This window comes from Phacochoerus africanus, chromosome 2 (assembly GCF_016906955.1).
Source record: "Phacochoerus africanus isolate WHEZ1 chromosome 2, ROS_Pafr_v1, whole genome shotgun sequence".
Lineage (NCBI taxonomy): Eukaryota > Metazoa > Chordata > Mammalia > Artiodactyla > Suidae > Phacochoerus > Phacochoerus africanus.
In genome coordinates this window covers 127905905-127925152 of record NC_062545.1, presented here as the reverse complement: position 1 = coordinate 127925152, position 19248 = coordinate 127905905, and positions in this window count along the sequence as shown.

Here is a 19248-nt window from a genome sequence, read left to right as displayed (position 1 = left end):
TTCCCTCCAGGTGAGAGAATCTGAGCTCACAGCACCTGGCCCCATACTATCCGTGAGCTCTTTGATCCATATGTCTTGAGGGTTTCTGGTTAGAAAACAAAACTTTGGGTGGATATATTTTATCCACTTATCATCCTGCTTCTCTTTAACATGGACTATCAAAAGTATATCTAAAAATTGGGGTTCTCTTCGTGGCGCAGTGGAAATGAATCCGACTAGGAACCATGAGGTTGCGGGTTTGATTCCTGGCCTTGCTCAGTGGGTTAAAGATCTGGCATTGCCGTGAGCTGTGGTGTGGGTTGCAGACAGGGCTCGGATCCCTTGTTGCTGTCGCTCTGGCATAGGCCAGCGGCTACAGCTCTGATTTTACCCCTAGCCTGGGAACCTCCATATGCTGTGGGAAGCGGCCCTAGAAAAGGCAAAAAGACAAAAAAAAAAGTATATCTAAAAATTGATCCTCCTAACCATTAAGTACGAGAATTTGTTTCCTTGCCCCAACTGCAAGGTGATTTTTGATACAGAGCAACTGATTATGTACTCTAGCTGTGCACATCAGCATGTTGATTATGTGAAATCTCGTAAGGAATTATAGTCAATGCCAATCATTGTGTAAGTGAAGGTCAAACTTTACATCTTCTATTGGTTGTCATCAGCGTTTTTAGGATAAAGCTCTGAAGTGCACAAATTAATATGGGGATACATGTCAGCACTGAAGGCATCTGTGAGAAATTAAGCGCCTGTGGACTACGTAAGAGAGAGTGCAGGAGGGGGGGAAAAATACCAGAGTCCCCACGCACAAAATCTTTGGTTTAAACTACAAGAACTATGATCAGTCAGCTTTTTAAAAGTGCTAAATGTAGCTCAGATTTGAGTTAGTCAGAAATACAGCTTCCCAATTTTAAATGTTTAGTCAGTGAGCAGCTGTGGAGAAAGACCTGCATGTGTACGTGCTCTGTGTAAAATTATAGCTGGGAGTGCATTTTTAGAGGCTATATATATATACATATATAGAAAGAGAGAGAGAGAGAGTGGTAATTAAAAAGCAGTTCCTCTGGATTAAGGCATACATATCTGTATTCAAATACTGGCTCCACTACTTACCAGCTGTATGATTTTTCTGAGCCTCAGTTTCCTCCTATGTAAAATACAAATAATAATAATAATAATACTATTTGTATCAGTAGTTTTTGCTACATCAACACTACATCTGCATAAAAAAAGCAGCATGGAACCTCATAATCACAAAGCCTCAGTGGCATAGAACTAAGTGGCATAGAACATTTATTGCTTGTGTGTTTAAAATTACATGGATGTATGCAAGGCAACTCTGCTGGTCTTGATTTGATGGGATCATTTGTCTGGGTGTTGGCTGGCTATTGGCTGATCTCAGTGGCCTTATCTGGGGTGACTTGGGTGACGGCAGGGCTCCATGTGTCTTGCATCTTCTAGCAGGCTAGCTTGGGCATGGGCTCATGGTGATGACAGAGAGCAGGATCAGTAGGCAGACACACAGAGCACTTTTCAACCCTGTGATTGCTTTGTGGTCGCTAATACTCTATTGGCCATGACAACATGGCTAAGTCCTGAGTCAGACTGGGAGGGCGTGAAAAGTGACATGCAAAGAATATGGAAACAAGGAAAGAGGGAGAGTTGGGGCCATTAATGCAATCAATCTACTGCAGGATAATGAGGTTTAAATGAGCTAATACTCAGCAAGTACTCAACACTTGGTGATCATGTAATAAACGGTAGTTATTATTTCTATTCCCTATTCATATCACATTTATCAAGTCTATCAAGGTCCTTTTTTTTTTTTTTTAAAGCTGATCTTTGTGTGCTACTTTATGAGCTTATAGAAATTCTTGCTTTAAAATAGAATGGAGTGGTTTGGGTTTAAAGCCTGACTGTGAAACTCTTAATACAATCTTACCATGTGATGTTGTGGAAAGGAGTGTTTGCTGGGGAGCCAGACAGACCCTAGTTAAATATAGTGACCATTTTCTGTTTTTAGAGCTTGTTTATTTACTTCTACTCAGTATCCTTAGCTGCAAAATGCAGATGATTTTTTTTTATCTTGCTAAGTTATGATTAAGATTAAATAAGAAAATATGTTTTATATTTTCTCAATATTTGTCACACAGTTTGTGTTCAATAAGTGGTAGCCATTATTATTTATAACTTTAGTAATCTATGTAGGAAAATTAGAAAAGTAATTACAAGATTATATAGATGCAGTAACTGGTAATATATTATTTCACCATACTTTATATGCATATATTTCTAAAATTAGTGCTTTATTTCTTTCCTATTCTATAAACAATTTTCCTCACTTAATAGAATAAGACATTTTTCTACATGAACAAATATAAATCTAGAGCAATATTTTTAATAGATATATCATATCCACTATGTGGATATATTCTGATTTATTGAAGTAATACTCTGTGTTGAATCTTTAGATTGTTTCCAGTTTTCCATCATATCTCTATAACACTGCAGTGAATATAGTTTCTATATCTTACATCAACTTTAGGTTACATTTTTGGAAGTAAAATTGCTGGGTTAAAGGATATTCATTGAAAAACTTTTGTCAAATATGACAAGCATATAGAAAAATATACAAAATTTAAGTGGTCAGCTTAGCAAATCATCATAAACATTCATGTAATCACTGCTACCCAGCTGAAAAAACAGATGGGGATATGGGATTAAGAGATTAAAAACTACTATGTGTAAAATAAGCAACAAGAATATATTTTACAGCACAAAGAAATATAGCAATTGTTTGTAATAATTTAAAGTGGAATATAAGTGGAAGTTCCCGCTGTGGCTCAGCGGTTATGAGCCCCAGTAGTATTCATGAGGATGTGGGTTTGATCCCTGGCCTTGCTCAGTGGCTTAAGGATGGTGTTGCTGTGAGCTGTGATGTAGGTCACAGATGAAGCTTGGATCCCATGTTGCTGTGGCTGTGGCTGGCAGCTGTAGCTCCAATTCAGCCCCTAGTCTGGGAACTTCCATATGCTGCAGGTGTGGCCCTAAAAAGAAAAAAAAAAGTAAATGGAATATAAGTGTAAAATATTGAATCACTATATTGTACACCTGAAACTAATATAATATTGCAAACCAATTATAGTTCAATTAAAAAAAAAAAAAAAACAGAACAGTGCCAGCCCCCAGGAGCCTTCCTCTTGTGCCCCCTCAATCATCAACCTTACCTACTCCCCAAAGGTGACCACCATCCAGACTTTTTTTTGCTTTTGCTTTTTAGGGCCACACCCATGGCATATGGAAATTCCCAGGCTAGGGGTCAAATCAGAGCTGCAGCTCTCTACCTATGCCACAGCCACAGCAATGCAGGATCCCAACCATGTCTGCAACCTATACACAGTTCACGGTAGCGCTGGATCCTTAACCCACTGATCAAGGCCAGGGATCGAATCTGCATTCTCATGGATACTAGTCTGATTTGTTATTGCTGTGCCAAAGGGAAACCCACCATTCAGACTTTTAACACCATACCTTAGATTTGCCTGTTACCAAATTTCATATGAACAATTCATAGTGTATGTATTCCTTTGCTTCTGTTATTTTCAATCAGTAATCTGTTTGTGAGAATCAACCATATTGTTTAACAGAAATATTTTGCTCATTTTCATTATTGTATATTATTTCTTTTTAAAATTGAAGTAGATTTACGATATTGTGTTAGTTTCAGGTATATAGCAAAGTGATTCAATTATATGTATATATATTCCATATTATTATTATTATTTTGTCTTTTTGTCTTTTTCAGGGGCGCATACACAGCATATGGAGGTTCTCAGGCTAAGGGTCCAATCAGAGCTATAGTAGCTATAAGAGGGCTACTCATGGTTGATTTTGTCATATGTAATGTGGCAAAGTAGACCTCTAGTTCTGCAGTCTAGAGTGGTGACGTGATTTCCTCAGTCATTAATCAATGTGTGGGAAACAGGAATAATAACCAGTATCAGAAGATATATATATATATTTTTTTTGTCTTTTTTTTTGTCTTTTCTAGGGCCACACCCGCCACACATGGAGGTTCCCAGGCTGGGGTCTAATCAGAGCTGTAGCCACAGGCCTATGCCACAGCCACAGCAATGCGGGATCCGAGCCACTTCTGTGGCCTACACCACAGCTCACGGCAATGCCAGATCCTTAACCCACTGAGCAAGGCCAGGGACTGAACCTGCAAACTCATAGTTCCTAGTCGGATTCATTAACCACTGAGCCACAACGGAAACTCCGAGAAGATATATTTTGTTGGCGTTCCCCCTGTGGTGCAGAGGTTAGGAACCTGATGTTACCACAGCTGTGGTGTAGGTTGCAGCTGCTGCTCAGGTTCAGTCCCTGACTTGGGAATTTCATATGCCATGGGTGCTGTCAAAAAAAAAAAAAAAGAAAGACAGACATGTTTTTGAGGGTTTTGGGGAGTGGTGTCTTCTCAGTGATCTTAAAATTTTACCAAGTGAGAAGTAGTTTATTCAGCTTCCTCCAAAGACGAGCTCTTTTCTTTATAAATTGTTATGGAATTGAAAGATTATACTGCAGTCCTTCATTTAAAACTATTTTAAGCCAAGTGGAAAGACAGAAAGACCTTAAGGTGAAACATCCTTTAGTAAAATACTATCGGTCCCCATCTGGTTCTTTTAGTGAAATGTTATCTCACATGTTGCCCCCCTTGCCAATTATGGTCCTGAGGCAATGCTTTAGCTGCTTGGGTCATTTTCTATTAAGAAATATTTCCTGTGGGGAGTTGCTGTTTTGGCTCATTCGTATTGGAAACGAATACGACTAGGAACCATGAGATTGAGGGTTTGATCCCTGGCCTCGCTCAGTGGGTTAAGGATCTGGCGTTGCCGTGAGCTGTGGTGCAGTTTGCAGATGTGGCTGGGATCTTGAATGGTTGTGGCTGTTGCTCCTGTGGCTGTGGCAGCTGTAGCTCCGATTAGACCCCTAGCCTGGGACCCTCCATATGCTGCAGGTGTGGCCCTAAAAAGCAAAAAAAAAAAAAAAAAAAAAAAGATAAATATTTCCTGTGAAGACCATGCCCCCTTCCTTTACTTTGGGCACCCCTTCCCCCTCCTTAGAGGTGTCAGCAAGCTGCACGAAGTGAAGGACCCCATTACCACTTTCCTCCTTCTAGATTCCTTGCACTTCTATCAGATTGGCTAGGATTTAGTTCAGTTTGATTCAATTCTGTTCAAATGTTTTTTTGAGTACCTACTATATGCAGAGCACTGAGGTAGACACTAGGTTTTTTTTTGGCCACATCCATGTCATGTGAAAGTTCTTGGGCTAGGGATCAAACCTGTGCCCTGAACCACAGCAGTGACAATGCTGGATCATTAACTGCTATGCCATCAGGGAACTCCTGGGTAGGCAGTTGGAAAAGGGAAATTCTTACCTTTGTGGTTAATAGTCTAGCAGGGAGGCTGGACATAAAGAAAAGTAATGATGATTGTGAGGGACACTTTGGGTGACACCAAAGTTCTCGAGGATGGGCCACATGCAGGAGGGAAGGCAAATGTCCATTCAGGGATGTTACTTCATTTTTGTTCAAGTTACCATAAAACTCAGACAAACATAAGGATCCAGTGTTGCTGCAGCTGTGGCTCAGATTTGATCCTTGGCCAGGGAACTTCCTTATACCACCTGGGTGGCTAAAAAAGAAAAAAAAAAAAACATGAAGAGGTGGCTGGAAGAGGCCAGGCCTCTCATTAGCTCCAGGTACCTCCGTGTTTGAATACAACCTAGGTGTGATGTTGAATCTACAGGGGAGGGGTGATACGGGGAACTAATCATATCCCCAGAAAAGTAAGAGCATGTGGAAACAAAAACATGGCAATTCGATGCCTCTGTGTCTACCTGTCCTGTTGCACTGAGGCTCTTTCCCATTGTGGCTGTCACTACCTTGACTCACAGACCTAGGATATGTACTGTCCACCCTCACCTGTTTTTTCTGGGGCCAAGTCCATGTTGGTCATGCTGTGGTTGCTAAACCTGCCCAAATGGCCATCAGCAGGCCACAGTGCCAAGCCTGGTCTGCCCCATCTGTTGGTGAATTCGAAGGCCATGGACGATGGCTTACTATTTCAGTATGTATTCCTCAGCCTCAAACACACATTTTTAGGGGAAAATGGAAGCACTCAGTGTGAACTTTGAGCTCTCCGGCTGCTGAATAAATAAGTGAGCAGCTTTGAGACAATATATCTGAAGTGCCTAGGGAGAACATACTATTTGCCAAGCCATCAATTTTCCTGCAAAAATAGGTGTCCTGGCAGGAGAACTAGGCCATGTGTGCCTTACTTCCATAACTGCCAACTAGCAGCCAGTGAAGGAAACTGGGAAGGCTTTGTAGAAGGCACTCCTTGGGGATACAAGGATCGGGGTTCTCATCCTGTCATTTTCACCAGGTGGAGGTGCAGTCATTGTGGTGAGCACCTCGTCTATATCCTCATTTATAGAAAGTTATTTTGGCAGGTGTTAAAAGCCACAAGAGCTCTTTTACCTCCCAAATTTTTTCAGCTGTCCTTAGATAAAGTCTTTTTTGTTTTGTTTTGTTTTGTTTTTTAGTGCTGCACCTGAGGCATATGGAAGTTCTCAAGCTAGGGGTCCAATCAGAGCTATAGCTGCTGGCCTACACCACAGCCACAGCAACGAGGGATCCAAGCCGAGTCTGTGACCTATACCACAGCTCATGACAGCGCCGGATCTTTAACCCACTGAGCAAGGCCAGGGATTGAACCCTTGTCCTCATGGATACTGGTCAGGTTTGCTACTGCATAGTCACAACAGAAATCCTCTTAGATGCAATGTAAATGCATCTGTACATTGCTGCCTGCTAAGCCTGCCTCATACTCACAGAAATATCCATTAAGGTTGAGAATCTGACACTCTCTCTTTCTTCCTATCCCTGACTGTATCAACTGTAACAACTGCCAGACAACTGGAAAGAGCAAAGGAGTAGGATGAAGTGAAACGGGGAAAGGCTACTCTGGGTTCTGGATTGACTAAGGAAGTTTTTCTGTTTCTCTGCCTGGATGATTAGGGAAGGTGACCTTTTCTTTCTTAGAACTGGGAAAGTCATGAAAGTGGCTGCATTAGTTTCAAAATTGGAAACTTTTCTGGTGCCAAGATAATTGAATAAGAGTGATCTAGGAGGCTTGTTAAAAATATAGATTTGGGGAGTTCCCATTGTAGCTCAGTGGATTAAGAACATGACTAGTATCCATGAGGATGCAGGTTTGATCCCGGGTCTCGCTCAGTGGGTTAAGGATCCAGCATGGCCAAGAGCTATGGTGTAGGTTGCATATGTAGCTCGGATTGGTGTTGCTGTGGCTGTGGCATGGGCCAGCAGCTCCAGCTAGGATTCGACCCCTAGCCTGGGAATTTCCACACAAAGCGGGTGTAGCCTTAAAAAGAAAAACAAATATAGATTCTGGAGGTCCACCCTCTGGGGTTTGGCATTTGTGTTTTCCAAAAAACGTAGCTTTGTGCTGTAATTCTAATGCACAGCCAGACTTAGAAAACTCTGTGTTCTAAAGTTTACTTCTGAGATCTTGCAAGATTATTGAACCCTATTTGAATGAATAATATTTCTTCATATCATTTGTTTACAAATAATGTTCTTCATATATATCTTTTTTTCTATGAGCTTGTAAGATTGGGGGCAAGTGGCTATTTTTAGTTACATTTATAACCCCAATCACATCTAGTAGATATTAATGTTATCAGTGAATTAAGCCAGAAACACTGTGCACATTTACGAAGCTCATATGAAGGCATTAGTCTGTTACATTTTGCATTGATGAGCGCTTCGTGGGTTACTTGTCCACTTGTTTTCATGATATGGCTTATTCTTCCTCTTGCTTTTTCCTTTTGCCTCTTTTCCTTTGCTACTTCTTGCTTGTATAGAATTGTATGATGGCACAAAGCCCCAGAAGAAACTCGTCTTGGTGTGATTGGCTAGTGGTCATCTCAGCCAAGGAAGATTAGAAAACTTATGTCTCTGAACTCTCAGTCCAAAGACTTTTTCTCTAAACCAACAATTCTTCCTCTCTTCTATCCTGTGAATGAGAGGCAGTTTTCTTTTTTCTCCTCAGAAACACAGCCCTTCTGCTTTACACTCACCTCCCAGGGAGATGGTCCATTTGAGCACCTGGGTCTTTTTAAAAATTAAAAAAAAATTAAAATGATTTTATTGAAGTATAGTTGATTTACAATGTTGTGTTAATTTCCACTGTACAACAAAATAATTCAGTTGTACATGTACCCCTCTAGGTCTTGCATCATAGAAAGCCTGCAGTTGCAGAGATAAAGGCAATGAAACAAATGCTCTCCAGGCTTTCTCTGAGCTCCTAGTAAAGGGATTTACATGTAGGAGCTATGGAACAAACTGGAATAGTCATTGACCTCACCAACAACCTCAGATTATCCAAGGGGCCCCATTCATCTCTTTACTGGAGTCTTAGCTGACTACAGAATAATTATAGGGAATATTCAAGTTAAGACTTAGAGAAAGATTTGTCACTGGCTGGTGGGTATCCCTGGCTTAGTAAAACTCAACACACTTATAATTAGTATAAGCCAGTTACAAGTAACCTCTTGTTAAAATGCAAATTATTAGAACATCTATTACCAAATAAGAAAAGTTTTAGAGATTCCAAGCACAGGAATGTGTGTGGTGAACTTGAAAAGCTTGATGCCAATTATGTGCTTCACTGAATTAAAATGAATTGGTGTTATTAATAAAGACTCAAATGATCTACCCTGCCACCCCAACCTTTTACCACCTTGCATTTCATTAGAAATAACTTTTCAATTAAGCTCTGTCTTCCCACACTTACCAAATTGAGTTTTCCAGACTTGTGATTCAGTCACAGAAGCTTAAGGAACATGGTAGGGGCTAGGGGTGGGAGCAGGGGTGGTGGGTCATGCCCAATTTGCCATGACAGCTTGCTAGTCTCTAATACAATATTTCAGCTCCTTTCAGAGTAATGTGGTCCCTTGTTTAGTCCCTGACACTGAATAATTTATTCAATAAAGTAGTGCAGTTTAAAAGAAAATGAATTGAGATGTTTACAATTGGCGGCAGCTCTCTAAAATAATATTTGCTGCTGAAAATTGAGATGAAACTTTTCCTTAACTATTTTGGTGAGAAGAGAAGAGAAAGGAATAAAAGTGTTTAAAGACATTATTATTCTCAACTTAGTGTTTCTTAAGAAGAGTTTTTTCCATGCAAATGAGAAAATAGCCATTTTGAAATACTCCTTGAAATTAGATTGGTTTGCAAATATTTGATGTATTAATTATTTCACGAGTAAATAGGGATATGATTTAAGGCTGGAGTCAGCATTTCTCGGAAAATAAAAAAAGGATCATTAGTGTATTTACTCTCATTTGGGGGTCTCTTTAATGTGACATATTTATTGGGTAGTTCCCTATTAGTCCAGTGTTTAGGACTTGGTGCTTTCACTGCTGCAGCCCGGGCTCAATCCCTGGTCTGTGAACTGAGATCCCACATCAAGCTGTTGCACATTGCAGCAAAAAAAAAAAAAAAAAAAAAAAAAAAAGAAGAAACATAAAATGAAGTTGACTTATAAGTGATTTTGACGGCTCTTCTCCACCTTCATCTCCTCCTTTCTTTAATTTCAAGTAATCTTGCTGGATTACTCACAGTTGTAAAGAAATACACTAGCAGAGCTTCTTATTTTCACCAGTTAATGTATCTACCTCACTTTACCTGGCCAGTATCCAAGGGAGAAAACTTGTGGGTTTTTTGGGTGTGGTGGATTTTTTTGGAGCTTTCCCCTCTTTTATTATGGGTGCTTCTCACCTCTTTTCATCTCACTCTTTCAAGAAGATCTCTGTCTACTAAATGGCAGCTGGTGTGGTTCCTAATGAGTCCCTCAGGGCCAGGGCCTTGTCTGTCTTGTTCACTGCATGTGCCCAGTGATGGGAGCAGGGCCTGGCACATAGTGACTGCATGGCAATTCCTTCCCACCTCAGCTGGGCTGTCTTCTTACCTCCTGTGCTCTGCATTGAGCCTCTACCATTGCCCCTGCTGCCACCCCCTGTGCAACCCACATTCCTCCTCACTTCTGCATTGTGTCACACTGTTCTCCCCACTGCACCTACTTCCCTCCTCCTCTCTGTCTGACCAAATCCTACCCAGTCAACTAGGCTTTGAGGTCCCTGTCCTCCACAGTGGTTTCCACTGTCCATGAACACCTGGTTTCCGTAGTCTGACTGTATCTTGTCAGCCTGTGCTGTCAGAGGGTCTTGTTTAGTTCTTTCAAAGTTTCTTGAGAGATGGTATTTGTCTTCATGGGATTTGGGCATAGCTGAGTTGCCTAAAATTTGTTTGGCGTCATGGTCCTTCAAGGATTGGACACAACACAGGGGCTGCATTAGATGCCTAGGAGATGCTCACTTGCAGATTGAAGGACCTCTTTCCTCACCACTGCAAGGAATGGTGTCTGCTTCACCTTAAATGATACAACTGTTTGGTCATGACTTCAGTTCAGGTCAAAATGGGGGTGAACTTCCCTCCCTTATATTTCCTAAGCTGCCTCTCCTCTTTCTGCATAGCTCAGCAATTTCTACAGAGAGATTGTGTTTTTTTTTTTTTTTTTTTTAATTGTTGTTGCTGTTGTTTTAGGCTGCACCCATGGCTTATGGAAGTTCCCATGCTAGGGGTTGAATTGGAGCTGCAGCTATCAGCCTACCACAGCCATAGCAATGCAGGATCTGAGACATGTCTGTTCCCTATACCACAGCTCACAGCAATGCTGGATCCTTAACCCACTGAACAATGCCGGGAATCAAACCCGTGTCCTCATGGATACTAGTCGGGTTTGTTAACTGCTGAGCTATAACAGTAACTCCTGAGAGATTGAGTTTTCAAGGTATGGTGTTTTCCTGGTATCCTGTGTCCTATGTCCTAGTCTCAGTGCAATTGCCCCTTTCTGCCTTATGGTTGCTTTTACCTGTCCCTCTTTCTTCCCTACCATAATATATCATTCATCAGTTTTTTTTTTCTTTTTATGGCTGCACCTGCTGGCATATGGAAGTTCCCAGGCTAGGGGTCAAAATTGAGCTGCAGCTGCCAGCCTATGCCATAGCCACAGCAACCCCAGATCTGAGTCAAATCTGAGACCTAAGCTGCAGCTCATGGCAATCCTGGATCCTTAGCCCAATGAATGAGGCCAGGGATCAAACCCTCATCCTCATGAATAAGTAGTCAGGTTCTTAACCCACTGAGCCACAATGGGAACTCCTATCATCAGTTTTTTAAAGGTATATTTTTAGTATGGTCTAAAACCCTCCTATACACAAAAATAGTCATTGTTTATTTAAAAAAAAGAATTCATAATTTGTACTTTTCACTGTCAGACCAACTTTTCCTGGACTTAGTTCAAATTACTGAGCTTTTATTGTATTGAAGCTATTCTTTCACCCTTCAATTTCAAAAATGCCTTTCTCTGTCAAATCTTATTTAGGGGGGTTAACTAAAGAATATGCCTACATGTAGAGCATTGACACCCAACAAGTTCCTTGAAATAGATGACCTTGGGTATGGGCACTTGAGATAATTAACAATAGAGAATTGACAGAAACCAACTGCTTCCAAGATAGCACAGAGTCATCATCAAAAGAAGGGCAGCAGCAATTGAATAGATAAGCTGATTGAAGACAAAAGCTCACCAAGGGACTTGGATTTTTAAAGAAAATCATTGGGGTACTTGTTATTCCAGGGGAGTTCCCATCGTGGTGCAGTGGTTAACGAATCCGACTAGGAACCATGAGGTTGCGGGTTCGGTCCTGAGCCCTTGCTCAGTGGGTTAATGATCCGGCGTTGCTGTGAGCTGTGGTGTAGGTTGCAGACGCGGCTCGGATCCCGAGGTGCTGTGGCTCTGGCGTAGGCGGGTGGCTACAGCTCCGATTAGACCCCTAGCCTGGGAACCTCCATATGCCGCGGGAGCGGCCCAAGAAATAGCAAAAAGACAAAAAAAAAAAAAAATTCCAGCACGTGGACTGAGCAACTACTCTTTTATCTGCATGATTATAGGCACTGGTAATATAGAGAAATGAACAAGGGTTACTGAGCGGCTTACAGTCTAGTGGGGCTGGAGTCAAGGCAGGGGCAACAGAAGGACACCTAAAATGCACTGTTGGGGGAGAAAAGTTGGTAAGTTCAGATTGGGTTCTTTGTGTTTGAGGTACCTGTAGTTTATCCAAGTGGGACTCCAGTAGAGTGATTTCCTCATTACAGAGATGCTCACCTAGCAGGGTGGTTGCTGGTGACCTTGGAGAAGGAATGACCCTTCGGACTGGATGAGCTTACAGAGCATGTGAATAACGCCACGTTCATTTTCACAGTTCCTCTGTGTGGTGCCTGCTCTTTAATAATGCTCATGGAGGTGGCGGGGGGGGGGGGGGGGATTTTGTGAGCATCTAAGTTCTTGGCCATAACACCCTCCTCAGAAGCAAAAATCACAAAGGAGATGTCTTCTCTTTGTAATCAAGGTTATAAAGGCAATTTAAAATGTTCCATGGCCTATTTCCTGCCTTTCTAGACTGCTTTGTAGATTGACATCTGAAATGGCCTCCAACCTGGCAGGCTGGTTCTAATTATCTAAAATGAAAGAAAGGGGAGATGTTTGTATTTCTTGGGAAAAGAATACACATCACTCCTTAAAAAAAAAAGTAAAGCTGTTGAAGGAAAACAGATTCACCACTGCAGTAAATTTAAAACTATAACTTTTTCCTTGTTATCAAAACGCAAAGTTATCACAGAAAGTTCATACAATACAGATAAGAAAAATAATGCAATAAAAATCCACCGTCCTGACATTACTGTTGCTAACAACTTCTTGGCCTTCTGATCTTTTTTTCCTTTGAAGATATTGATAGATATTTCATAAAAGTGGGTTCTTTCTAAGCATACTATTCAATAATCTGCTTCTTTCATTTAGTAGTTGTAGTCAGTATGTTTTGTTTCACAATTTTGGAGGTACAAAATGAGTTCATATTACTTCTAACATTCAAATCAAATTAACTTGTGGCTCCAATATACAAGAATCTCTTTCATACCTCCCCCCCATCTTCCATCTCTTAATCCATCTCTCTCTCCTCCTCCTCATCACACAGTAAGTATTAAAAACTCTAGGATAATTACTCAGCTACTAAAAAGAATGAAATAATGCCATTTGCAACAACATGGATGGATCTAGAGATTATTATACTAAGTGAAGTAAGTCAGAAAGAGAAAGATAAATACCATATGTTGTCACCTATATGCAGAAGCTAAAATATGATACAAATGAACTAATTTATAAAACAGAAACAGACTCGTAGACATAGAAAACAAATTTATGCTTACCAGGGGAGAGTGAGTGGGGAAGGGTAAGTTAGGAGTTTGAGATTAGCAGATGCAAACTACTATATATAAAATAGATAAATGACAATGTCCTTCTGTATAGCACAGCGAACTATATTCAGTATCCTATAATAAACCATAAAGAAAAGAATATTTGAAAAAGAATATGTATATATATGTATATATATATATATGTATAACTGAATCACTTTGCTATACAGCAGAAACTAACACAATGTTGTAAATCAACTATATTCCAATAAAAAAATACTCAAGGATATTTGCTTAACTTTGGAACTCAGGCTTTGTCATAATCCTGCCTTGGAAATAGGATTGGAAAATCAGTGTAGCCAGCTGATCAGTCCTATTCTCTTGGCTGTTCTTGCTGACATGTGATGATACTCCAGTGTTGTTCTTGACTGCTCCTCAAAGATCTGTGGTAATGTGAGCATACTTGCCATTGACTGGTGGTCCTGCAGCCTGAGATAGTCATTGATCACTGAAGAAAGTGGTTTTTGGAAAGATGCACATGTTAACTCTAGAATAATTTCTCAGGGTACTCTTGGAGAGGGAAGATAAAGGTATCTTTCTTACATTATTACATTCAGCTGGGGCTGTAACATTGGCCTGGACTGGGCTTGTACATGCACGCATACCTGTGTGTGCACACACACATACACACACGCACACACACACACACAGGTTAGGTTCTTTAGAAGTGGATAGTAGGATAGAGTTTCCGATGTAAGATTTAAAAAAATTATTTTATTGAAGTAAAGTTGATTTACAATGTTGTGCTAATTTCTGCTGTATAGCAAAGTGATTCAGTTAACAATGCACATTCTTTTCCATATTCTTTTCCATTATGGTTTATCTCAGGATATTGAGTATAGTTCCTATGCTACCCAGTATACCTTACCCCTAACCTCCAGTACAGATGGCATAACTTTTCTCTAGAATCTCATGGACCTATTATGTGATTCCTCCGTGGAGCTTGCCACAAACTCCAAGAATCTTTGCCCACCTTTGATACCTCCATTATCATGGGGTCTCCTGGTTGCTCTTTGGTCACCAGGTATAGGGATTGGGACAATATTTCTTATTTCTAAGTGTACGATGCTTTCTAATAAAACTTTCTACACTGGTAGAAATATTTTATACCTGTGTAATCAATATAGTAGCCTCTAGGAGTTCTTGTTGTGGCTCAGTGAATTAAGAACCTGGCTCGTATCCATGAGGATGCAGGTTCAATCCCTGGCCTTATTCAGTGTTTAAGGATCCACTGTTGCTGTGGCTGTGGCATAGGCTGATGGCTATGGCTCTGATTCAAACCCTAGCCTAGGAACTTCCATGTGCCACAGGTGCGGCCTGTTTTTGTAAATAAAATACACATATAGTATATTGGTAATTCTATATATGGTAGCCTCTAGCTATATGTGGCAGTTGAGCACTGGAAATGTGGCTAATGTAACTAAGGAACTGAAATTTTATTTTAATTTAGCTTAATTTAATTTAGGTTTAAGTAGACTTGTGTGGCTAATGGTTCTTGTATTGGACATTGCAGGTGTAGAATATACTGCCTCCAGAAATCCAAAAAGGTTCAGCATGTGTTGTCCTTCCCTTTTTTGTGGTAGAAATACAAAAAGGCAATACTTTAGTTTTGTATAAATTATGGAAGGGAATGTCCAGCATGTTTCTGGTCACTAGACCCTAAAACTTTTATAAAGTGCATCACTCTACTTTATGAATCACTTTATGTATCTTCATAGGGTTTATCTCCCACCTTCTTAAATGTGTGTCTTATGATCAGCGTATTACCAATGTGGTGGCTCAATATAATATGGGGTGTCTAGATGGTCCAGATCTTTCTGGATTATAGTATAACAAAGTACAGAGAGTTGACATAGTCCTGGGGGAAAGCTATAAATAATGTCCATCTCACACAACTACAGGTTGTTTCTGATGCACTTTCCTGATTCATTTGCTAAATCAATAGCCACATAGCATGTGCCTGATGCTGTGTGACTTTGCTCTGGCAGGTGCCCTGTCTGACATAGTGACTGCAGTTGGGCCACTGTTTGGTAGAGCTTGTGGCTGTCGACATCAGGGGATAACATACTACATCCTGTGGGTCAAATCTGGCCTGCTGCCTATTTTTGTAAATAAAGTTTTATTGGAACACATAGCCATGCTCATTCACTTGCATATTGTCTGTGGCTAATTTCACATCACAATAGGAGAATTGAATTGTTGTGACAAAAACTATGGGGCCCACAAACCTAAAATATTTACTATCTGGCCTTTTACAGAAAGTATCCTGAACCCTGGTTTATACTAATCCTCTAGAACCCAACTAGTTTCTGTAGGGGCCGCAGTGGTGAATTAAATGGAGGTAGTAGGGGGCAGCTACTTGTTGATCCTTTAGGTCTTTAAGATAGCACTCACCTCCACTTCTCTGCCCGCTCTCCCCTTTCCGTATTGGGGTATTCCAATTGCTAAGTGTAAATTTGGCATTGGGGGAAATGACTACCAGGTTAGTATGCAGGACAGTGGACCCATTATAAGCCAGACTTGGCTATGTCTCCATTTATTACCTGTCCTCTACCAGGAATTCATGCTAACACTTCACATCTCCAGGTATCTGATCATGTCCTCAAACCCTGAATCACATAGTCCTGGCTATTCCCCTTTCCCCTTTTACTCCAATCAGTGGTTATATATCCCTTGGTGGGGGAAGAGTCAGAGAAATCATTGTAATGTATGCTTGCTGTGGTTTTGCAGAGTCCTTCCTCCTGGGAACCAGACAACCTCTTCAATCAGTGGGTTCTGGGTCTGAAAACTAGTTTATGTCTAGAAACTCCATAGGGGATCATGACTTTTTTTGAGATGACTGTCGTTAGTCTCCTAGTCACCCATCCTTGATTTCTTCTGCTGGTATGAACTTGAGTAGTACTCATCTATTTTACCTTTAGGTATTTGCTGTTCTGTTAACTACCTGTATAAGTCTAGAGTTTAGGCCCCATAGTTCCCATGCCAGTCCTGCTATTCACTTCCATAACTTTGATCCCCTGGCTTTAAGCTGTTAATCTCTGCCATTTGTCCTCTATTATTTTGGGGACTCATCACCCCCATTGCTATTAGGGAGTTCCTTAGAGTCCCTCCTACCATCCCCTCTGGCCTACTACAGAGCACCACAACAGGGCATTTGCACACTGGTGGCTCTCACTCCTGCACATTCTTTATCATCTTGGTAAACGGCCTGTCCTCTGGCCTTTCTATGCCACGTAACCATTGAGCAGAGTTTCTGGCCATAGTATCTCCATTCTAGCTTGGCCTCTTCAGTGAATCTCTAAGCCTCTTCCTTCACCATTTGGCAATCCTGCTATTGCAACTTCGCTCAGGGATGCCATCTTTTTTTTTTTTTTCCCTCCTGTTTCTAAGGCCATTTTCATAGTAAGCTTGCCTTGTCTCTCGGTGGTGCTGGTGGTGGGGTCCTTGCCAAGGTGTTAAATTCTGTATTTTAAGAAACACTTCAAGTTAATGAACACTTCTTTATTTTAAGTTTACCAGTCACCAGGATTAAGCATCCTCAGAATCCATTTCTGCATGCACATTCCTGGGACATGAAGATGCCTATGTTTACAGCTCTTTGGGAAGTATGGTCCTTTTCCTTCCTTTACAGGCCCAGCACATTGCCAGCCAGGTTATGTAGTGATTTAACCCTAGTTGTAGACACAGTGGTCAGGAGGGGAGGAAGGGCAGATGCTATTACCTTGCGGGGGAAAGCTCTTTGCCTTGTCTTCCAGGACAGAGTGGAAGGGGAAATATTAGCTTTTAATAGGGATGATGGGCCACTTCTGTGTTTTCAGAAAATTCAGAGGAGTCTAGGTAATCAAAATCTCCAGGAGTATCCTCCTAGATGTCTTCCTTGCATGTCAGGTTCGATGTTTTCCCAAGTTGGGAAAACTTGTCCTGACCTTGGCATAATAAATCTGCCCTTGGTGGGCATTTAATCTTTTCGAAGTTCACTCACTTGGACTATTAAATCCTGGCCTTGACTCATAGTTTTTTTTTTTTTTTTTCCCTTGAACTTCAGGAGATAAGGGTATCTTTGTGCTACCAAAGAGGGCCTCTGTCTTTCACACTTGTTACCAATTGCTTGTTAATTTCAGTTAGCATCTAGTTTATTTCTGAGAAGCATCAGTGCCCCTTGACAATAACCACCCAATCTCATTGTCCTTGTAGTTATTCTTATTTACTTTGTTTCAAATGTCTGATATACTACATTGATGGATGGCAAGAGGCAATACATAAAGTCTTTCTTTTTATTAATAAACATATCATACTAATATCATAATTAATTTTGTATATTAGTCTCCCATGGTTCATGATTTCCTCAAGGGCAAGGCTCTATCACATTCAGTTTTGTATAAATATTTTTGAATAAATGTATGAGATACTTTCAGTGCAGATGGGTTTCCAGTGGGCTTTTAAATTTATCAAAGATTACTCTATAAACTATGAGGAGGAGTAGATTAAAATTTATTTTAAAAGCCCTATAAAACATTATTTATAAGAATTCTCCATTGTTCTCAAGTCAAATTAGATGTGGATCTGCAATATTATCATTTACTGGATTCTCTAAGATAATGAAAGAAATCTCAGCTGTTTGAAAATTGAGGTCTTAAAATGTTCTGAGACACACTAAAGAAAATGTTTCTTAATATTAAGACTATAAAGACTAAAAATAGATTTTGAAATGTTGATAGATTATGATTTCTCTGGAGTAGGACTTTAAAAAAATAATAATCATAGCTAATAGGCACGTTTAAAAAGCACCTACTATGTGCCAGGTAACTTAAGTGTATTCATTTATTTGGTCCTCATAACAACCCCATGAGGAGGTTACTATTACTCTTCTCATCTTTTAGATGAAGAGTTTGAGGCACAGAGGGGTCGTAATTTCCCCAAGGTTGTGCACTCCTCTTAAATGGACTTTCAGGAGTTCCCTAGTAGCTCAGCAGGTTAAGTATCTGGAGCTATTACTGCAGTGTTTTGGATCACTGTTATGGCATGGATCTGATACTTGGCCTGGGAAACTTTTGCATGCGATGGGTGCAGCCAAAGAGAAGTGGACTTTCAGCTCAGTTGGTTTGGTTCTAGAGCTGTAATGCCTCTAGGCTATATTTTAAACAAAATTGCTTAAGATTTAAAAAATATATCTTCTTTGTGGAGGTCCCGTTGTGGCTCAGTGGTTAACAAATCTGACTAGCATCCATGAGGATGCAGGTTCAATCCCTGGTCTCGCTCAGTGGGTTAAGAATCCAGCATTGCCCTGAGCTGTGGTGTAGGTCACAGACTCAGCTTGGATCCTGTGTTGCTGTGGCTGTAGGCTGGCAGCTACAGCTCTGATTCAACCCCTAGCCTGGAAACCTCCGTATGCCGTGGGTGTGGCCCTAAAAAAAAAAAGGCAAAAAAAAACAAAACAAAAAATAACTTCGAAAAAAATCTAGAGCCTAATAAGAAATATTTACCAACTCCTACAGTTTTAAAATGTCTGTCTTGTTTGTAGAATTTTTTTGTTAATGGTATAAACTCCAGATTGAAAACAAACCTCACACCATGTAGAAAGACCACCTGTGAAATTTTGTGTTCTGTATGGTTATAGCCTTATTTAAGCGTCCTTTCAGTTGCAGGCACATTCCTGATGTCACTGGCTTCTTGACTTAAAGACTGAAGGTGACATGCAGCCCCCAGGAAGGATGACAGCCACATGCTCTCCCTTTCATTAAAGCCCAACCTGCTTTCATTGCCTCAGACCTCGCTGCACCAGCTCTTCGATA